Genomic DNA, 24,478 nt, shown 5'->3' with positions numbered 1-24,478 from the left:
TAAGTTAAAGAAATAGGAACATCTTAGCATTTGAAATACAATAAATGTGCCCAGGTTTATAATAAGTAAAGGCCAAAACCAATATGTATACAGTGATCTAATAATAGAATAAATTTACCTGATGTATTTACCCTGTGAACACAGAAGGTGTTTACAGCCTTAAAGACATTTTAAGGTAGTAGAAGTATTCACACACATAGTCAGTCCACTTGAAGGGAACCCACACTCCCCAGAAGTACCTCCTCTACCAGATTAGAACAACGGGTTGTAATATTTCCTAACATCTCACGCTCTGGGATTAAATTTTAAATCTAAGAATTACATTATATAATGATGATAGAAGTTACACTGAAATATACAGCAGGTGCACTTAGTTTATTCATGTCCTTTTCCAACTTCTTTGCTGGAAAATAATAATATTAGAAACTATTATCTGTCCAATTTGTTATCCCATGATTGTGATCTTCAGAAAAATATATCAATAATTATATAGGTTAATATATAGTCTACATAGATATATAAATTATTTTAAAGGTCTTTTCTAACCTAAATGATTCTATGATTCTATGATTCTATGAATATTGTATTGCTTGTATTGATTTCACTTGAACACTTCGGTTTCACCTCAACAAAATAATGAATTCCAGCAGATATGTTTGAGTAGTTTAAGAATTTGCTTTTTGTGAAAGGACCATAAGACATTTTCCCTATTTTCTTTTTTATGATTTGACCCTTATGGTTAAAAAGAATTTTATGCTTCATATTTAACTCATCAGACTTTGAACCCTATCTTCATTTTTCCACCTAATGCTCTACTGGATAGTTTTTTTAACTTTAGTGAGAACAATACCCAACTCATTTCTGTGAAACACATTTTTGCAAACAGACCTTATAAATTAAGAAAAAGCTTTGAAAACAGGAGGGAAAGATCAAAGATGATTAAAGTATCTTTGTGTGCATGAAGACATATTTCCACTTGTTCAGCTATGAAAGGGTAGAGTTTCGAAGACCTTTCCATTAAGAAAATCTGAGAAGTCAAGAGAATAATTTTGGTCCAGCTAAGGAGGACAATATGCAGACTTTTCTAATGTCAGAAGTTATATACTACACCTCTACCTTTTTGCCATAGATTTGAAGGACATTTAAGGTAGAGATGCTCTTCTGTTTCTCAATCTCTTATTTAAAGTTAATATTTAAATAATTACTTTCTCAGACCCTTTTCTCAAACCACCTAGAGCCACCTTAAGATACTATACTACTGCCTAAGTAGTCTAACATCCTTCCCTCTTCAGAAGGCATGCAGTCCAGAAATTACACATTATAAACTTAACAAATCTCTCAAATTCAGAAAAAAAATGCAAGGAAAAATATCATCAACTTATTTCCAAAAAGTAAAGTAACATTTTAGCTAGTGTCTAGAGCCAGAAAGCTTCTCATATACATAATATTCAGGTGCTACTAACACATTGTTGTAGAACTTCATAGCCATAGAGACTACATAAATACAGTGACTATGATTTATTGAATTTCAGAATCCAGTTATCAATTTTCCATTTGCAGCTAATTCAGCTGAAATGATCTCTATTTTCACCTCCATCTGACTCAGCCAGATGGAAAGAATAGAGGCAAACACTTGTTCATTTTCTGCTGCTGGATCCTTAACTCACTCTTGATATTGAGTCTGCTGAAATCATTGCCAATGCAGAAGGAGAAGTAAGAAGTTTGTCTGGACCCAAGACCTTATCTTACACTACTAATACAAATTTATTCCATAGAAGTATTTATATCAATTGTTTATAACACCCCACAGATGAGACATCATATATGACAGAAAAATTTGCCTTAGCAAATTTTCAATATTCCTTAGAATATTGAAAACATGTCCTCTTAGAGTGTGTAGATGATAGCACATCTAGCACATTTTTTAGACTGACATAAGGCTATTATGGCTGCATCCTACACAAACACAAATGCAGACTCAGTCTGCTTTCAATCTAAGTCCACCACAAACCTCGGGTGTCTGACTTGAATAATGCCACACCTGAGCTAATGGTGATGAATCTACATTTATATATCCCAAGTCAGTGTTTTGAAATCTGCATTACGGTTGTTTCAAAGAAAACTTGATTCTGTTCACAGAGCTCTCTATATAAATATATGCTCTCTATTTAAATATATATTCTTTCATGTATCTTCTCTCCTTGTTTCTTGCTGTAAGGTAAGTGAGCAGAAGGATATTTTTCTAAATCTCACATAAAACAAAACAAAAACTTCAAACAAACAAACAAACAGACCAGTGTCCTCCTTAAATTACCTTTTTGATTGGTTGTGGTTTTTAATCTGAAAAAGTAATACAAAAGGGATAAAAAATGAAGCAGGATAAGAAACAAAGCAGTTACCAGTCTAGATTCACAGAAGTTGTTCTGCAGAAGAACAAATTTGGTGGCTTGTTCAAAATAGGGAATACCTTTCAAAATATAATATTATTATTTAATATACCTGATGAACAGTTGGACCCTTGTTTATGGAGAAAACATGAATCACTTAATTAGAAAATAATGAGCAGCCAAGAGTATTACAACTACCAACAGTCAAGTAACAGAGCCATTAACGATTGTAGAATACAGCTAAAGCTGTTTTTTTGAAATATTTTATGTTCATTAGCACAGAGTGGAACATTACTTCTAATGGCTAAACTTCATTGACTTTTGATAGCAAAGCAGAAATTACAAAATTGGTAAGTTGTAGGAAAAAAATTGAAATGCTAAATGTCCTGGTTTTGTAAAAAACAAGTTTCTCTTTTAGTGAATTTCCCTGTCAGCTAAAGTCTTCTTACTAACTGCAGTTTTCCTGAAAGTTAGATACATGTTTTGGTAGACATAGCAATGGAATGCAAGGTCATTGATAATGATGCATCTCGCAAGATGTGCAAGCAGGAGGTGAACTGAAAATTGACCAACTAAAGTATTCCATCCCATTCAAGTGATACTTCATATAAAAGTGGGGGATCACAAGGATCTCGTCCCTTTTCCTTATGGCCGACATTGGGAGAGGACCTTGCGAGTTGTCCCTGCGAACTGAGGCCTAGTGACAGACTGAATCCAGCTCCGGTTGGCTGCAGAGTTCAGTCCAGGACTTCGGGTGCCGGCCCCACATTTGCCGGAGCAGCTGCCGGGACTTTCAAGATTGGTTTTGTATATTTTGTATTATTTTCTCTATATTTTTTTGGCAGCATTAGTAAAACATTTTTAATTTTTCCAACTCTCTTCTCTCTGTCCTTCTTTTCCTCCCAATAGCCTGTCCTTAGTGGGAATGGGGAAGAGGGAGGGTTAACAATACCTCTGCCACAGTTTTATTGTCACCCCACAATCAAACCACGACACTAAAACAGGAGGAAAAGCAAAAACATCTGTTGTTTATTCTTAGCACGATTTTGAACACTGTAAGTCTGTAGCTTTGTTTAGGTTTGTAGGTGTATGTGGAGACCACGATACTCTCCAGTGAAACATAGATTTATGGTTTAGTTATATAAAGAATATCGGTTGAAATGTGTATGTACATCAGAAAGAGGAATTCAGAATTTTATTACTCTTTAATACATTTGTGCACTTCTTTCTTACTCAGACTTCCTCAATTGAGCTGCTGTTGAGGAAAGAAGTAGCAGCATAGATTGCTGGTTATATGCCACATTATGTAGAAAGAAGCATCCTCTGGCTACCTATGGCAGATTTTGATCCTTTTATACATAATTTTTGCCTACACAGCCGAAGAATCACTATTTAAAGGCTGCTTCTCAAATCTTGTATAATTTTTTTTCCATCCCAAGATCTTATATCATTTGCAAACTGAGGATTTATCAGATTATTGCATCTGAGTGTCCCAAACTGCAAAAGAAAGATACCTAGGAAGTAATAGAGAGCTAGTAAGATAAGATATGAATAGCATTGCTTTGTCTTGGTGAACCAGTGATTTTATGAAGACTGTGTGCTACGTAGACTTAATCTCTGATATCAGACATGCTGGGTGGTGTACTTCACCTGTGAAGGTTGACTGCTACAGTATTTTTCCTTCTGAAGTGTGAAAGATTCATGAGGTCTAAAATTCTATTTTTCTGTCAAGTGAAAGCTGTGCCATCACCTTTCATGGATGAAACAGTCAATGATGTCTTTTCTTTCAGGCAATATGAAAGTGTTTAATTTTTCAGTGTATACTTTTAGAGAGGGAAAATAATGTTCACAGTGGTGAAGATTATTAAACTCATCCTCAGGATCCTATTCTGTAATGTAACTTATGCATGTAATCTTTTTGCTTTTAGTACATCTCTATTTTCTTACTATACGAGATGGAGATTTTGGGTACATATTGGGTTATAGGCTTAAGAATGAAATTATAAAATGCTATAATAAAACACTGTTCTTTTATTTGATTTATTAGGATATCATCAGGCACACTATTGAAGTCCAGAACATTTTTTGCTAGTCTTAAAGAGTAATTACCATACTGCTGATCATGTTGTCATGACTCAGTCTTTTTTTTAATCAGCCTTCTCACTCTGCTCTCAATGCTTTCTTCCATTTGTATAATCTCTTGAGCAGAGCTGCAATACTCTGTTTTACTTGAATTTCATTTTGCTCAAAAACTCACCAAGTTTTGAGCTTCTTTCTATGCTTTCTAGTTTCTTATTTTCTCTTTTTTCTCCAAAGCTATTCTACGCACATCTTTAAAATCAATTAATCTGAGGCTGAACAGTTTAATTTAATTGTTCATCTATTCACTGAAGTGGATATGTCTCATTGTCAATAAGACTCGAATGCACTGTATTTCTTAAAACTGCAAACTCGCTTCTTGATTTTTAAAATACTCATTGCATTATAAATAGTCTTAGGAACCCAAGAAGCCATAGGACAAAGGGGAGTACATATCTGAATGAAGGCTTCTCTGTTCTGCCCTGCTCCTTCTTTATTTAAAAGAAAAGGTAAACAGAAAAAATTTCGGAGTCTCACATTATCCTAATTCAAGGGTAAAGCTCCATGTAGTTCTATGCAATGTTTTCCTTAATGGAAAGGTTTTGCAATGCATAACAATTCTAGTAGAAGCAATACAATTACCATGTAGTGAAGTTTTGCAAGTACTGATCATATAAACCTGAGGCACTTGCCAGTGGAACTGAAAATGAGTGCAAGATATTGATCAAATCTGGCACCTATAACAAAGCACTTTAAAAAACAGGTCAAGGAGCTCTGTTTGGGCCAATAACCTCTGTTCTAGAGAAACCTGATTACGCTTTCTGAGCTGATGAAGAGCTGTTACTTAGGGTTCTTCAGTAAGCTTGCTCACAGACAGCATACATTTCTCTTCATCGTGCTCCATCAGGCAGTGTAGGAATGTCAAATGTTAGCAGTGACTGGGTTAGCAAACTGTTGGGAAACACACTGGAATGTATGTACTACTTGAATCTGCTTTCTACTCTTTCTGTTGTCCTTATATGCACTCAAATAAATCAAAACCCCCTCTTTTACACAAAATTTATTCTCCTCCCACGTTACGTTCCGTGGGTGTTCTGGGCTTCCTGCATGTGTGGCATCTCAAAAATATATATTAAAGATATATATCTATATTTGTGTATGAAAGAAGGAGAGCAAAGGAGGAACAGTGAGACAGACAGTGAGAGGCAGCAACACAGAGACAGCTCATAACACAAAGAGAAGGATCTAGTATTTCTTTGCTACTTCTGCCAAGAAAGACACAACTCCCATGAAAGGAACAACAGCAAGTTAATGCTTAGCAATGACTGATGAGTTAAAGAGTTGTCCTGTTATCTTTGCATCACTTCTACTCGCTCTTTCTTACTGTTATATCTCAGGAAAACACCAGTGCCCCTCTTCAAAACTTACCTGTTCAACAGCATATATTGACTATTATAGAACATACTGCCTTTTGGAGTGCAGTGTTGAACAAAATTTAAAAATATAAAACCTATACAAAATTATGCATTTCTGACTATTCCAGGAGTGATTTGAAAAACATAGGCATTTGCTAGTCACCAAAAAATATGGAAGTGGAAAAAGGTCAATAGGTCCAAACTTGAAAATCTAGTAACAGAAAATAAACCTGCCTTTCCACAAGACTCCCTTGTAGTTCCATAAAAGCATATTAAATACTTAATAATGCATAATGATACCTCATGCACTGAATAAATGCTGGGTCATCTGCTTTTCTTCCCATTACTTTTTTACAAAAATTTATTGACCTAAGTAATAACTTTGCTTCCTATGACCAGTGTAACCACAAATTGCCAATATGTTTGGACATTTTTGTTTTTTATACTAGAGAGCAGAGCAATGCAATGTACACTGTCTGTGTCTCACTAAGCTGCAGCTTTTTCAACATTCTTCTTTCTTTCTGAAGAATAAATCTTTCCTTAGTACCACTGTGGAGCTTTCTATAAAATGACTTAATAGAGTAATATACCAGATTTTGTTGGTCTCCAGTGGATACCTGCGGGCAGAACTGCAGTGGAAGATATTAATAAGTGAATAAGTGTGTTTGTTTGTTTTGTTGGGATTTTGTTTCATTGGTTGGTTGGTTTTTGTTTTTGTTTTTGTTTGGTGAGTGGGTTTTTTGTTGTTGTTTCTGGGGGGTTTTTTTGTTTTGTGGATTTTTTTTTTGGTCTTTGTTTGTTTGTTTGTTTGCTTGCTTTTTTCCCCCATGAGTATAACTTTTTCTTAGAAAACAGCACAGAAAAGGGGAGATTCCCCTGAAGCATAGTGTACTCTCTGCAAAAACAACACACCATTTATTTGGCTAAAGAAGAATTGACCCCAAATTTACTATCTCTGTGCCCTCTAAATTTTTCAGAGGGTAGAGATCAAAAAAGACATCCTTGGACCCATAAGTGAGAACAACTCAATGGAAATCTTGTGAAATAAGAAACCTCCATACCTTTAGATTGCAGCAAAGACCGAGGTCCATTCTTTTGATAAGAAAACCATTGCTGTATATCGTGTAAGCTCCAGGAAAATGCGAAAGTCAAATGTTATTTTCCTACTGCTGACAATAGCAAGGAATGATGAGACAGGCCAAATGGAATGTATTTCTGTGAGTTTGAAAGGAACCAACCTGAAAAGGAAGACAACTGTAGCAAAAGACAATGATCAGTATTGAACAAGGATCTGGATTTGTTCTTACATCAAACAATATTCTGATTGTTCTTAAATATATACATTTCAGTCTCAGGAATTCTGGCTCTAAAGCAAATTCTCAGACACTAAGACCAAGAGATATTCTCTCTATTACCTCCTCCCAGTGAAACTACATGGGATTAATGTTCAAGTATTCCTTAGTCTGTGCTATCTCCAGTCTACAATGATGGTAATTTCATTTTGCTTTTGTTGATGTTAGAAACTTTATTTCAATTAATTAACTAATTTATATTCAATTGTTGAAAAAGTGTTTTTTTTATTAAGAAGGCAGAATTTATTTATAGGTTCTCAATTACAGAAAGGAGACAGAAGAAAAAGGTACACAATTGGGAATTCGAAGTACTTGATTTTACAAAGGCACAGGTATACTGAGCTCCTTCATGAAAAATTAGCATTTGCCCAAGTCTTTCTCTCACTCTTTTAAAATGGTAGAAGTATACTTATACATGCATATGCATTCCTTCATAAAAAGTAGAAAAATAGTCCACACATTGTTTCAAGGGAACTTCTAAGTCGAAATTATAGCATAAAAGAAAACAAAGAAGTAAACAAAAAGAATTGTTGGACCTGGCTAGGCAAGAGGTACAACAACAAAGTCATTAATCATGGACTAATTAAATGCAGATGCCCCCACAGTATCATCACAAACAACTGTAAAGTCAATGATTGTGAGGGCGAAAACCATGGACTCCACATGATCCAAAGTGAATCCAGCTGAAGCCATTTATTGCTTGTTACAAGTCTCCTTAAGTATCTAATTGCTTTGTTCACGTGCTTACAGGCTGCATGTGATTGGATAATAGCTGCTGTCCACGTGCTACAGATTAACAAGGGATTGGGTCTTTACAGAGGGCATGAGCTCTAGCATTCAGCAAAACCCCCCCACAAAACTGCTGACTTGCTGACTCTTGATTTCTTCACCAGACACACTTTCTCTTGTTCTCGCTCAAGGCTGCTCAAAGTCACGTAGTACACATAGGCTGTTTTGCTCTCTGCTCTCCTCCTGATCACATAGGCCTCACAGGCCTATTCAGTTCAGTTCCATATAATATCCATTAGCTTTGAGAAAATCCCTCAAATCTCCCACAAATGATAACTATACTGACCTTTCTGGATGGATTAGAAGTCAGAAATATTCTTTAATGTGCTTACATACATCAATGTATTTATATTTCATTTAAATACATACATGCATGCAGATATATTTCCAGGACAAAAATTGCAGCTATTGAATCTTTCACCCTGTTTAATTTGAGATAGTGCACCTTCGAAAAGGAGTTGATTCTTTTCTTTGGCATGTACATTTGAATGATGCCACAGGCAAAATTTTAGCAATATCAATACCCATCTATATTTCAAAAACATACCTTAGTTTGCCATAATATGTTCTGTTAGGGTATCTGCAAGCACTTTCGAAGAGAAATCTAACTCCTCCTTTCATAGGTTAAAAATATATGACGGTTCTAGAAATAGAATTGAAATTTCTGTCTTAAAATAGCATTAATTCACTAATCCAAGTGTGTTCCTAAAGATATACACCACCATAGGAAGATTGCACCTCAGATCCCAGATCAACGTACTTTATGCATATATTACAAAGAATTGATATAGGAATAAAGACTGCCGGGCAAAACCAGATTGCTTAGAGGACAACATCAAAATGAAAAGTGAATAGTGGTTTCTCAAAATTAAAAGTGAATAGTGGTTTCCCCAGGCGCTGAGACAAAACAACTTTCCAGATGTAAACTAGAAAGTAGCAGATTTATAGGGTTGGATTCTATTTGAGTGAGACAAACTGTGGAAAAGAAATTTATTTTGTGTTCTTGGAGAAACCCTAGTATTCCAGGTGGTATTTGTAGGTCTTTCACTTTTAATTTATCATGATACATAGCAGCTTGTTGTAATTTGGCCAAAATTTAACAGTACAGGCTGTAATTTTCTATTTCATGACATTTGATGGCACCCAAAACAGTGAAGAGAAAAGCACAGGCTGTAGTTTGAATCTATCCATACAAGGGTGACAATCTAATTTAGCATCCTTCATAAATGCATTCAGATTCAGCTTTTAATTACCTTGTGACATGGCATTTTTACACAGATGGTGCCTCTTTTAGTGTACAGACTAGTCATTACTAAAATAAAACAGGGACTGTGAAGTAAATTAGGATCTTTGCTTCAACTGCTGTGGAAGATGGATTTTGTGCAGTGAATGAGTTAGGACATTGCAGAAGGGAAAAGGATCTCTTCCTAAATAATGCAGATAAACAGCAGTCTGGTGAATTCAGTTCAGGTCTGTCTCTGTGATGTCAAGTAAGTCATGTGAATGAACATTTTCTCAGATCCACAGTAACTGTATATTTCTCACATTCTGAACACCACAGAGAACTGAGGATCTAACTGAGGATCATTTCCTTAGGTTTCCTGTAGCAGAGACTCAGGCATGGATTCCAGAAATTCTTCTTAAATAAATAATTTATTTGCAAGGTACAGTATAAAGCAGCTTGATCTGGGTGCCTCCTAAAAAGGGACCCTCAGTGAAAAAAATCTTGGGCAATTATACCCCTACAATCCAAGCCCCCTACCCTGTATGTGTCACTTGGGGCCAATTGCAAAATTAGAGCCTGGGGTCCCCCCATTCTTCATTTTATCTCTTAATTTTCATCAGGCGGGCCATCAATCAAAGTCCTGATCTTCAGTTACTATTTTGCACCTGCAGCTGGAGAATAATAAGTTCTTGGCAACAGCCAAAACATTCTTCTGATTCTCATCTTCTTTTAGATTCTCTTCTATTCCTTTACTTATCTCCAGGGATGCAGCTCCCCTTACCTAGTAGCTTGAAGACTCTCAGACCTTTTTACTTAATGAAGCATAAAGTTCAAAAGTTCACAGCTTGCAGAAGTCATGCTAAGCAAACTTATTTATGCTAAGCAAATTCTATATAAGCAGTTTCTAAACAGTTCTGTAAGAAGCAGTATACTCAATAATTCAATAAGCCAAGGTGGTCTACACCATAACCGTAGCTACAACTGTCATCTGCTAGGGCTGTACTTTGAGTAGGGAAAGTGCCAAAAGAATTAGCTAAAAATCAGATTTTAACTTAGTGAACAGCTTTGGTGCTAATATATTTGAGTCTTTATTCTTCACTAATTCTATCTCCATATTAATTGTGAAAACAAATCTATTAAATAGCTATGAAGCTGTGAAATTCCAGTGACATCACAGTAGAGAAGTCTATTAGATAAATATTAATTCTCTATTTTATATCTGAACATTATTAACTAAAATAGGACAAGGGCTATACATGGGGTAAGAAAAATGCAAAGGGATTTGGAATAGCTCCTTTGAGACATGTTCCTATAGGAATAATGCAGAAGCTTTAATAAAGTAAAATCTGAAATTAAACATCACTGAATACACTTTGAATACCATTTCATGTTTCAATTTATAACCCTCATTGAGAACTGGTGCAAGTTCAATTCTTCATTCCAATAGAAGAATTTTGGTCCTTTTTTGTGTAGTTATGCTTCATTGCATCATTGTATTGACAACAGTCAAATTGTACTGCTGGGTATTTTCCATGGTTAGGGTGAATAACTGAGGAGCAGAGAAGAGGAACGCCAGAAGTTCCTGTGTTCTGCTTCATTGCTGTCAATTCCAAACCTATGAAATGCACCCTGTGGAACAAAGTAAAAACAACAATGCATGTATTCCACTCTCCATAGGGTGAAATGGTATAGACTAAACTTTCTGAACTTAGAAAGTCTGCAACCTCAGTGAGTATTTCTAGTATTTTTGTCATCAGCATTCCAACCTGACTAAGTTCAAAATTAGCTTTTAAGGCAACAGTTTTACAATGCAGTACAACATAAGCTTTGAGTAACTTTTCTGTGTAAAATACAGCCCAAGCTGTTACTCACTGTTTTATGCCAGACATCAATGAGTCAACACTTCTAATAATGCATGCTTCTTACTATTAGCATACGTAACTTTAAGAAGCAGTTCTATGTGTCTTTGGTGTTTATTTCTGCATGTCCTTCAAGATTACTTAGAAAAGGGATATTCTGTCCAATGCCCCAAACAAAGTGTAGCTATTGAGAGTGTTATGGTAATGCAATGGTTAATCATAACCTTGAGTGTATAAACACTGAGCATTTACACTAGAAAGACTCTACTAATTTCAGGATGTAACGCTGCCCCTGGCTCCAAGCAGTTATGTTGCTGAAATGGCCTGATTAATCTCGAATAAGTTTAACAGTACAGGGAAACGATCAGAAATCAAAGTAAACTGACACTATCACCACCCCCAGATCTGTAGTTTTGTTAGAATCTCAAATCTAGATTAAGCATCCTAACTGTGTTTTAAGGTGAAAACACAAAAGCATGCATATGGGAACTTGCTGCCTAACCTCAAATTCTTATCAATGGAGAGATATGTTTCAACTCAGTTGTCTCAAATGCATTTCATGCCATTTTCAAGGCTCTACGCTATCTTGCCAGTCTCCATCTGCTGCGCAGAAGGGCATGAAGCACTTGTAAGTAGTATGTTATATCTGAAAACTCCATGCCTCCTATACCTGTACATATAAAAATGTATGTATAAACCAATATGAGCGGAAGTAGGAGATAAAAGTTTCCCTTACTAATCTAAAAAGTACATATATGGAGAGATTTATGTACAGTTTCCAGATGCCTGGGATACATCATAAAGATGGCTGTCTCTTTCATCTCTGCTGAACAACCTCCCTTTGATTTTTTTGTTGTTTGTTTGTTTCTTCTTTGAAACAACAGAACTGAGCCCTTTATTCCAAGCTTTTTGTCGTGAAGCAGTCCTGCAGTGGTCAGACCCCTACAAAAGGCAAATCTTCAGTAACTCTTTTGCTTTGCCTGCTATCTTTGTGATTTATATGAACAAGTAAAATTCATAGCGTTTATTTTTAAGGCTTCTTTCAACCCCGGACATTTCCTAGGCTATGTACATAGAGAGGTCAGTAAATTCAGCATGAATAGTGAAGCTGAAAGTTACACAGTTCATACCAAACCCACAGCAATAAAATCTTTATAGTGCAGAACTGCATATTCTGTAGAAAAGATTCCAAATATTACAAAGTAAAGCTATTACAGAAATGCTTCAGAGAGTTTTTAGAAGTGTTATTGGTGCTGTTCTCTGAATACAGCCATCTGTAAAACTAGTTTGCCTTACACAAAATTTATTCACAGCTACAGGCCTCCAAGGAAGGAAAAAATAAAATTAGCTTTTCTGTACAGCATGCTCAAATCTCTTGAGCTGATATTTATGAATGTTGTGGGCATAGACCAAACTTGTCTGCATCATATTAACGGGCAGCCTTGATGTGCCTGCAGTGCTGTGCAGCTTCTTCTCCTCCCCACTTTGTCCCGTCCCCAATAGTCTTGTGTCAGGCCAGTTCTCTGACATGGGCTGTCACCATTTAATGCAAAATATATAAAACCAATATTGAATCTCCCATATGATGATGGAGTTGTGTGCCACGTAGGCTGGCATTGCACCAGCAGCTGCAGGGCAAACACCAGGAAGTCCTAACAGGATGCAGGACTGAAGTCAGGAAATTGGATCACAGGCAGGACAATGGGAAAGGTCCTCTTCAGAAGCTGGCTGTAGAAAAGTGTAGAGAAACTCTTGTGATCTTTCAACCTTCAAACTGCATATGACATGTGTCACATGTGTGGTCCACCCCTCCCTGCAAGTACAACCTTTTTATGACCCCTCACTTGTGGAACATAAGAGATCTATCAGCAACCTTGGCTGCTATAGAAATACGTATAAACATGAGCCTTTTCTGCATTCCATTCCTATTGTTAGCACAGTAAAACTACAAACATCAGGCGTTGTCAGCTCTGGAGTGGACACTGTCTGAAAAACATGCAGCCAACTTCAGAAAAGTACAGTTACTTAGAAGAAAAATAAGTGAAATGAAAATTCATTAGAAGAGAGTTGGTCTTTTTTTAACCAAAACCAGGACATGGGCTTATGTACTAAGGGTGGGAATACAAAAAAAGACTGGAGATAGAAAGGCAGGCATAGTTGTCAACAGCTGCACAGAAACACATCTTTTTTTTTTTTTTTTTTTTTTTTTAATCAGAGACATGGAAAGAAGTTATGATAGCGCACCACAGGCACAAATCACAAAGTTGACTGTGGCAGGGTAAGAAACCAAGAAATGAGGTTTACAGAGAAGTCTGCTACCTCCTTTCACTCTGTCTTCTTGGGGATGAGGAAAAAAAATCAGTTTGAAAACTGACTTTATACACATTTATGGAGTGAACACATGTATTTGCATTTCAGAATTCCCATATCTTCTCTTTACTGCTGGTGTTAATGGTGTGTTAATGTTATTTCTGTATTGTGTATGTGTATGTAAGAAAGGATTGTTTGATCATTTGTATGGGATTTTTTAAATGAATTCTACAATGTACTAGTACTGAGAAAGATGTATCAAATTCTGAGCAGGTACAAACCAAGTCAGTTATAGAGTAAAAATACATAGATAAAATTTGATCAAAATATTTGCATATCCAAAAAGCTATTATGTTCAGGGCAATGATTATGGGGATATCTTAAAGCAAGATGAGATGCTCAGGATCTCCAGAAATGTAAGGGTTCTAGAACAAGCTGAGTGCCATGTTGTGCTAGTAGGCAAGCCCATCAGCATCGTAATGTTTGCTGATCTACATGTGTGATAACCTTTAATCTACTGCCATTTGCTTTTCCAAAAGAGACATCACGGTGTCAAATTTTAAGTTGAAAGGTATAATCAAAATAAACCACAGCTCATTCAGATGTATAAATTAAACAGTTAGGATACTGGCACAAAGAAATTGATAATTCCAAGGTTCCAAGTCACTAAAGGCTTGGCCCCTTCCATCTGCACTGCAGCCTTAGCCCCAGAGTACAGAGTGTGGTCTGGTCAATTAGATGGACACAGGCGCGCTTGTAAATACCTGATTATTTTAGGGTGGGTTTTTAAAAATATTTAAGAAATATGAAACATAATAACAGTATAAAAAGCACAGCAGAAATAGTTAAAATATAGAAGCGATTCTAAGAAAAAATACTTGTTCATGTTACATGTGTCTTTGCAGTGAAGTTATGTTTTTGTAAGTATTCTAAGATACTGACCTGTATAACTTGTATTTTTAATGATTTGCTAAATCCAGGGTTAAACACAACTCACCTGCATGAACTTATTCTTTATGGAAATCTTAAAATATTTTATGAAAAGTTAAAAAATATAACCAACTGGTGCCCAGAACTGCACACAGTGCTCCAGGTGAGGCCGCACCAGTGCAGAGCAGAGCAGGACAATCACCTCCCTCGCCCAGCTGGCAATGCTGTGCTTGATGCACCCAGGACACGGTTGGCCCTCTTGGCTGCCAGGGCACACTGTTGGCTCATATTCAATTTGACATCGACCAGAACCCCCAGATCTCATTCTGTGGAGCTGCTTTCCAGCATCTCGTCCCCTAGTCTCAAAGTACAGCCAGGGTTGCCGTGTCCCAGATGCAAAATTCAGCACTTGCTCTTGTTGAACGTCATGCAGTTGGTGATTGTCCAGTTCTCCAATTTGTCCAGATCCGTCTGCAGGGCCTCTCTTCCCTTCGGAGTGTCAACAGCTCCTCCCAGTTTCATATCATTGGCAAACTTACTAAGCAATCCCTCAAGTCCTGAGTCTAAGTAATTTATAAAGTCATTGAAGAGTGTTGGCCCTAAGATAGGTCCATGTGGAACCCCGCTAGTGACTGGTTGTCAGCCTGACATAATCCCATTTACCCATAATCCCTTTGAGCCTGGCCTGTCAGCCAGTTGCTCACCCCCTGCATTGTGTGTTTACCCCGCTGTGTGCTGGACATCTTGTCCAGGAGGATACTGTGAGAGACAGTATCAAGGGCTTTATTGAAATCCAGAAAGATCACATCGACAGGCTTCCCTTTGTCAATTAGGTGGGCAACCTTGTAGAACAAGATTTTGTCATGCAAGACTTTCCCCTCATGAACCCATGCTGGCTGTGTTGTCATTCAGAAGTTTTTCAATAACTCCCAGAACAATCTTCTCCTGTAGTTGTCAAGGTCATCACCGTTGCCCTTCTTGTAGATTGGGACAATGTTTTCCACCTTCCAGTCAACTGGGACCTTTCCAAATTCCCAGGAGCTTTGAAAAATCATGGAGAAAGGTCTCACTATGATGTCGGCCAGCTCTTTAAGCACCCTTGCATGAATCCCATCAGGCCCCATAGACTTGTAGGGATCTAGCTGCAGTAGCAGATCCCATACAAGTTCTGGATTGATTGGGAGTTTATCGTTCTCACATCTATGGTTTCCTAACCCAGAGTTATGGGGGGCCCCAATTCCATCATCGGTGTTGAAGACGGAGGCAAAGAAGGGGTTAAATGTCTCAGCTTTGTCTATGTCCCTGTTAATAAGGTGACCATGCTCATCAATTAATGGGCCAATGTTATTTCTAGCTTGCCTTTTGGCATTAATATATTTTAAAAAGCCTTTTTTATTGTCCTTCACAGTATTGGGCAGTGTCAATTCTAACTGAGCTTTGGCAGCACAAATTTCCTGCCTATAATGGCAAGCAGCATCTACGTATTCCACTCACCAGAAATAATGAACCTGATTCCTAAACTTTTGGGTGAAATTCCATAGCCTATATGGTGCAGGTCCTCAAGTTAGGTGATCAAGAGACCTCTTTGATCTTCAGATTTTTTGGAATGTAGTTATATTGAATCACGTATTTGTGCTCAAGATTTATGTGATTACTAAAACAAACTACACTAAGAGATGCAACTTGTGGTTACCTTAGAACAAAACATGTTAGTTACTCACAACTCAATACTTCCTGAGGAGGCAGCATCATTCCACTTGCAATTTCTACATTGTTATAACACACAGCACTCAAAAAGGCAAGAATGGAAAGACTTAAGAAGCATTAATTCGGTAAGTTAGTAGGAAAGATTTCTTCACAACAGATACACAGTGTGGTTATGGATAGCAGTCTTTCAATAAGCTGAACCAAGATTAAATATATTATTTTACCCTTCTTCACACGGAAGTCTGCCTCGGTTTCTGTTAATCTCTCCCTTTTTCACCCCATTTTCTTGTCTCTAATTAACAAGTTTTACTCCCAAGTTAGGGTAATATTAGTGTTTTCTCTCATTCTTTTTCTCTTTTTCCTTTGAGGGGTGAGCTTAGAAAAGTTGATTTAAATTGCATTTTATCTTTTTCCTTATACTGTAAACTATTGCAATCTATCACTATGACTGTTGATCTTGTAATGACAATTATGCCTTTATTCAATACTCTATCTCTTCCAAACTTCATTTGAGAAAGTTTAAGTAAATCTACCCAGCCTTATCCTTAGGCTAGTGGCAGGAATAGCCAAAACATATGGGTATCCCTATATCTTTGGGTAAGAGGGGCAGTGCAGGAAAGTAGATGAAGAGGAAGGAAGCTTATGAGGTTCTTTGACCTAGAGCTGGGTGATGATTCCTATATATGTTCCCTTCAAAGGGAGAAAATATAAACTATTTATGATTCTCAGGGGTGCCATAGTCTGAGTTATCAGAGCATCCATCAGGCAGTCATATGAAACATGATGTTATTCTGAAGCCTTTCACTGTGATGCTCAGGGACTTTTGTGCCATTTCCTCTCACCTACTGCACTAATGGTTCCTACGCCTTAGTGCATAAGCTGAAAGAAGTTTTACCCTGAGACTGAAACTGTTTTCTGTTTTTATGCTGACCATTGTGTGCTATTTCTCCCTTAACAACAGATAAATGTTTAACCCATCTGAAGGAAGCAAGTGAAGGAGTCATGCTTAAGTTTACTGCTATTTCATTCCAGAAGGATTTGTTCCTTCTGGCATTTTGGGAGTGGGTTGGAGGAAAAGCAGAAGCTTCCAACACATAAGTGTTGATGAAAGCTCTCCCGAGCTACTGTTACTCCTTGGAGTTTTCTGTGGCAAATTATATGTAGAGTCTGCCTTAGCCTTCAATGGTCAAAATAACTTTGAATGAGGCACTTTCTGCCTTAAGACAAAGTTTTGTGAGGTTTGTATCTTGCAAAAATTTAGCAATATATTAGAAAGAGAGGGAGATGACCAGTAATATTATTTACCTAGAATAATTGTTTTTCTTACTCCCAAAAAATACTTGGAAAAAAAACTAGTCTTATTGTGACAACAGTTCAATAACAATAAATACTGAACAGGACACACTCCCACTATTCATTACCAATTTCATTATTTATTTCTTCATGGGAGGGTCCACAGCCCGAATTCAAAACAAAGAGAAGCAGAATTCAGCAAATAAAATGAGGCACAAGCTAGTAAAGTGAAAACTGATTAGGGATTGCCTCTTCAGTAAAAAATTCACTTTGACTGTAATTTATTCATGAAAAGACTCAGCAGTCAGCTTTGGTCATTTCTGTTTATATTTTGCTTATGAGATGTTTCTTTCATTTGATTATCTGTTCACTCAACCAACATATCTAAACATGCCTGGGAGATATTTTCTGTTCAAACCCTTGCATCTTGACAAAGTGAGATATTTCATCCTTCTTTTCTGAAAATATAATACAGAAAAACATCCAGAAAGGAAAGAGTACTGACAATAAGCCAAATCTATCTATGATAAAGCCATTCTATATAGTTTTGTATTTTTTTCTGGCAGGTCTGACCTGCCGATACTTTATTTCATCTATGTATTCATCCCTTTTAACCAGTCCCTCTCACTGTAACCCAAGAGGGTTACATCCAAGAAAAGACAGGGACCTGTGTTATTATTGGATGAATAACTAACAGATAAAGGACTTAACCTGAAGGATTCACTTTGGTCTCTTGCCCTGCTAGACTGGCATACAGACATGAAAGCAATCCTGAAGGAGAAAATCAGGAAGAGTGGAAAGAAAGCAGTAACTGCAGAGCAGTTGAGGCCACATCCCTTTTTCGGACTGGTAGAATGATAAGGCAGAAGAGTCCTATAATGTGGACAGTCAGCCAGAATACATGAGTACCTACTCAGGAGAATGTCCCAAAACTGAACTTTAGGGAGTATACAATAAGGACAGCTTCTTCTATGCCTGTTCTGTACCACAGAAGGAAAATGCACAACTTCCAGTTAAGAAACTGTTTTGCTATGCAAAGAAATAGTGCAGAGGGGTAGATCTAGGCGCTAGTTGTCAGGCTTTACAAGCTGATTCCCAATCTGTTCTGCACTTACAGGTTCAGTGTTACACTTTTGTATGCATCTGTGGCCACAGTTCAAAGACAATAATCTTTTATTCTATTTCTGCTTATAAGTTTAGAGTTACATAAGGATTATGATTTCTGGCTTGGAGACTGGTCTCATAGGAGCTTCTCTGAGCTGCACCTCTTCTAACCAGTGCCCAGTACAATGGGAAAGAAAACAGGATGCAGACTCCCCTGAAATTTCACTGTTGTTTTCCATTAGAACTTTCAGTGCCTGATGGCTCTGAATCAAGTCTCCATAAAAAACTGAAATCCTGTTCACATTTCTTTCACCATTGTTTTTGAAAGGACTCCATCTATAAAAACTTGCAGAGTAAAAAATCCATTACGATGGCCTTACAGAGCAGACAACATGGATCTGAAGAGCATACTAAAATGTAAGGGTCACAGCTTTTGTCTATGTTCCATGTTCAATTCCCAAAACAATTTTTATTTTTTGCTAGATTTAAAAAAAAAAAAGATAGGCTAAAAACACATTCACACCACATACACACACACACAAAACAAAAACCACACACAAACAAAAAATAACAACTTGTTCTGTGGAAATAACATAAACCAAAATACATGTGAATGTACAGAATTGCGATTTTTAGACTGTTGGGAATGACATAATGGTCAGCTGGTATAACAACAACAAAGTTGTTTCCTGTCAGCTGTATCTCTATCAAATAGCAGGCAAATAACAACTCTTGTAAGTAGGAATTTGATATCTAACTATGTAAATGTATGAAGTAGCAAGAAAACAAAATATTGTGGATCACTAATAGGACATATTTTTATAGGAAAATGTTTTTTCTTGCCACTGAAGCAGTTCCTCTCTGTAACACAGTATATGTACACTTATTTAATTCTTGATCCAATGTTCTATGACCGTAAAAAGTTAGCATACAATAAAAGAGAAGACATAGCAGTTTCAGATGTTGATCATTTACACGAATACCAGAAAAAACCCAAACAAAACCCAAAATATTAAAAATAGTCAACTAAAAGTAATAGTTTTGATTATTGCTATTAAAGTTAATATGCTTATTATTATTAATAATAATAATTTTACACCATTGAAGCAGGTTTTCTGTCAAATGAAACTCTAAGTTGGTGGTTTTAACTAAGATCTCTCAGTTGCTGTTTAAGATTTCATGTATGTCATGGATTAACATAAGAAACACTGAAAACTAACAGATCGGCTGTGGATAACTTAAAATTTTGAAGTAACTTAGGCAAAGAATTTGATTTCTTTTTGCTTTTCCAGTCAGAGTTTCCTTAATACCTCTAAGAGCTTGATATACAAGGAGTTCACATACTGCCATGATATATTCCAGATATATATCACTGTAACTATGTTACAGACATACACTCTATCTGAGACAGAAGACAATAATTTCTCAATATGGATTTTCTTCTTTGCCTTTGTTTTTTAACCATTCTTTATTCTACGTGCAGCAGCAACACTTGCTGCCCAGAACATTAAATAGCTTTAGAAAATGTGGGCTTTTTCCCCTGCTTTAGCTTCCTGTATTCTTATATTCAAGTGTGGTCAGAGATCCTAGCCAAAGAAAAACTGAAACAAACCTATTGGATTCCTTTTAAACAACATATTTTTATAACACTTGTAATAGCAAGAGATTAGAAAAAAAATCTACGCAAACAACAAGAACATCAAACCATCCAACTAAACAAAACAAAAAAAAAAGGCTCTTGGTTTCAGTTAAGTATTTTTTTTAACAGGATTCAGTAAACATGTAGAAGTTTAAAATAATTTTAGTAGTTAAAAAGTCATATTGTAGCACAGCAATATGCAGCAAAAAGTGTAACCTTTAAGCTCCTTAGCCTAAAATAGTAGTTTATCTCCAGAAAAACAACTCCAACAGTAACATTCTTAATTTTTTACAAGAAAACCACCCATTTATTCAGAAACTTTGGAATCAAATATATACCAACTTACCAGTTTTATTGAGTCAAAGAATTTGTAAATGGCTAAAGCACAACTCTGAAGTGTATCTTCCAAAAAGGTGCTGTTTCTCCAGGTAGAAAATTCGACATTCCACATTCCACTCCGAATTTCAGTCCAGCAATTAATCACAATCAAAGATACTCCTGCCTTGTGACAATGGATGTTTGGTTTTTTGTTTTGCTTTGTTTTGAAAATAAAAGCTTTGAAATTTGGGGAAATAGACCATTAAATGGGGATGTTTTTCAGTCTGTTTTGGGTTTGGAGGAGGAAAACAAGTTCTGATAAAACAGAAAGAAGTCCTTGAGTAATTTCTGACTATGGCTGCTTTTGCATTATGACAGACCATAGGACTAGATCTGTAGATAAACTCTTGCTTAAGGGCTCAACAACTGCTCTGCAAGTACTTGGGGGAGTTTTACTCTGAGCAAGCTCTAGGCTGGATGTGTACCCATCAGCACCTGGCCCACATGCTGCACTCCCAGAACACATCTTCCCCTACCTCCACATACAGCCCCGTTCATGCACTCCGAGATGGCCCTGTGGTGTGAACCAAAGCATAGTGATGGGGCAAAATTGAGAGATTTAGTTTAAAACTGCTCTCCTAATGCAAACAAAACATTAATGCAGACTCAGTGTCTGTGGCTTTTATTCACTTAGTTATCCAACATCATTTCAAAGACAGCAAAAGTGAATACTATATCTCAGAGTTATTATTAGGGGTTTTTTTTCATAGATATCACATGTTCAACTAGAAAATTACCTTTCTCCCTCCAAAAAAGTTTGTAGCTTTCTCTTATGAAATGACACCACTAATAACACAAATCTAAACTAATATTGCACAGCTGTATTTACTATTCCACTGCTACTGTTTGCACATTTATTAGTACGATTAGTATTTTCTGCTACTACTTTGCTCTGAGACACTTTTTTAAGTTCAGTCAGGTATGTTTTTTCAGTCATTCCACAGGTATGGTTTGTGCACCTTCCTTCCAGTGCATTTTATCAGTAGTGATCTATATTTATTACCAAGTCATCGATGAAAATGCTGAACAGAACTATGTTCAGTATGGGTCTCTGTGGAACACCATATAAAAGAAAATTCAGTAATAACTCACCTGCTCATTAGGCAACTCATGATCTACTTATGTGATTCAATGCTTTCATTAGAATGTCATATGATATTAAGTCAAATACCTTATGTAATTTCAGCTCTATTTACCAAATCCATAATCTTGTCAAGGCTGACAGTGAAATCAGATTTGCTTGACAAGATTTATATTCCAGTAAATCATGTTGACTAGCAATAATTATATTATCATCATTTAATTCATTCCAGTTTATATTTTGTATCAGTTTATCTCCAGTATTGTCCAGGACTTTTCCCAAGACCTTTCCAGACAATTCCCAGTGCTCTTATATGGAACTGGTCCAGCCTTGCTGTTTGAATTTGTAAATTGTGGATTTATACTCAAAGTTTAATAGTTTAAGAGATTTGGTGAAAAAAGAGCACAAAGCCTTTTTTTTGCAAAAGGAAGTTAGCAGAGGAATGAGCTTTTGTCTGCTTTTTCCAGAGCTTACTTCTCCCATTAGCCACTGGCTGCTCTGTAGCCCAGAATAAAATCAGATTTCAGAACTACTGTAATTCAAAAGCCAATTAGAGAATTTGGTCATTTGGGGCATTTCAAGATCCTGTAATTTTCAACTGTCCACAAATGGCTGCTGTTGTAAATTCCACTTTCTTTGGGAATCAAGCTGTGGAAGACACAGGTCACAACCAATATTTCTTAGAACATCTTCCATTTATTAAGCTGTTATTATCAATAGAATCCAGCTGTTATTGTAAAGTAGGATCACTGATATGAGTCTAATTAATACAGCTGAAAAAAAAATCTATGAATATAATTCCCCTTGATATCCAATCTACATACACTGCCAGATATAGCTCTAATACCGCCAGAGCCTTGCGATAGATCTACTTCCACAGGCAACAGCGACTCTAAAGCAGTGCTATTCTAAGCAGTGCCATCAGAAACAATAAAACTAAGCAAAGCTTTTTTTTTCTTCATCAAGAACAGAAGGTCTGCTTTTTGAATAGACCACACCACAAATGACTCATCAATAGAAAATCATGCACCCATTTCCACTACATGGAAATGCATGCAAATTGACAAGTTACTACCAGATGGGCATAAACCGAGGGCTGTAATGTTATGGTTATAGTGTGTGTGTAGACTTAGAAACCTTCAAAAGCTCATCAGTGACAGAAAAGTTTTCAGAAGTTGTCATATGGTCTAACATAGTCATACTCAGTGCATGTATTCCTCTCTATGTGCATAGATAGAAAATAGATTTCATAGATTGTGAAAAATTAGTTTAAAAAATGAGCTAGCAAAATATTATCATTTATGCCTTAGAGGGGAAACATTTATGAATATATACATAAATTGTCAGGCTTTTAGGTGTTTTTGCACTTTTGCTTAGGTAGGTGAACATTGTATGGTTAGTATTTTTTAATTTCTGCACAATTTATTTACTAACACTTATAACCTAGCTGCTTTTCAAATTTTAGTTTAAATGCTAAAGGTTGGTGTACCTAGAATATATTAAAACTCTGGGGAAAAAGGTAAAAAAGGCTGTCATATAGCAACCTCAGAAGTTGTGGTCTTTTATCTATATTAAGAAAGAAAACCCATGCAAGGTTAACACTGAAAATGTCATTTAAGCCTCCATATTCAGAAAGTTCATGTTTAAGATTGTCTGTGTTGGAATTGTAAGGTCATTTACCTAGATGCTGCTGAAGTTTCCAATTTCTACAGTTTCTAAGGGCACCAAGTGTTACATTGTGCTAGTTCAGAATTATTTACTTTGTATCTAGCTGATGGAAAATAAACTTTTTTTTAAACATCATTTTTGCACATTTAAAATAATCTTATACTATTGTCATATAAAAGAGGTCATTTCTGCAAAGAGTTACATGTGACAAAATAACTCAAGAACCAGGTACAGCATAGGTCATCAGCTGAGCATCATGCCTAAACGGTGAACCCAGCTTGGTATGCTAAACAGCAGAAAATACTTTCCCTGCCAGCACACTATGTCTGTGTGTCAACAGTAGTGCTGCTTGAGCACACACTGGAGATTCTGAACAGAATGTGTTCACCTCTTGCTGAAATCTCACCCTGCGGGACTTTAGGTCAGCGCTGCATTTTGGAGGAATTGCTCTCAAGTGGCTGGCTGTTACACATTCATTCCTTTGTGCATCACCAGCTCAGGCCTCTCTAATTCACCTGTTACCCTCCATTCATATAACTCTCACACACGTCTCCCAGCATGTTCATTCAAAAGTCTGTAACAACTTCAGTCTTTCAACATCATGAGGAAGACATCAGTTCAGAAAAAAATCCATATAGCACAACACCCAATAGTCCATCCATTCATGCCAAAATAAGATCAGAATTATGTAAATGCCAATTTAACCTTTATGTTACACAATGTAAAGAAAGCATTTCAGTCTGGGTGGAAGGATGATTTTCAATCAAGTCTGAAGAATTTAATTAGTTTTATATATAAATGGTTATTGAGAACTACAGTACTTTATTATCATTCCGGCATGTATCATACAATAAGAAAATTATAATCATATAAGAAGAAGAATGAGACTACTTATTACTAAATGTCTCAGTATTATCTCTCAGATATCTAATAAGCCTGAAAAATTGTTTATTGTACTGCATGCTACCTAACCTGTCATTAAGATTAGATCTTCATTGACTTGTCTACTGGAAGTGCAAAGATAAAAATAAAAAGAAGTCAGAGGAAATAAATGTTTCGAATTTCATTTACAAAAATGTTTTATATAGGTATTAACTGTGTATATTTATAAATTGTGGCCCTTTTTTTAGTGTTTCAACTGTTTTTTCGTGGTGGATTTGGCTTTTGGTCTACCACACGGAACCACAAAAAGAATAACTGATACCCAGTCAGTGGCGTAGGAGCTCTTTGATTGTATGTATCTATTTTGTTGACGTAAGGGA

This window comes from Caloenas nicobarica, chromosome 1 (assembly GCF_036013445.1).
Source record: "Caloenas nicobarica isolate bCalNic1 chromosome 1, bCalNic1.hap1, whole genome shotgun sequence".
In the NCBI taxonomy this organism is placed as follows: domain Eukaryota; kingdom Metazoa; phylum Chordata; class Aves; order Columbiformes; family Columbidae; genus Caloenas; species Caloenas nicobarica.
This window is presented reverse-complemented; position numbering follows the sequence as displayed.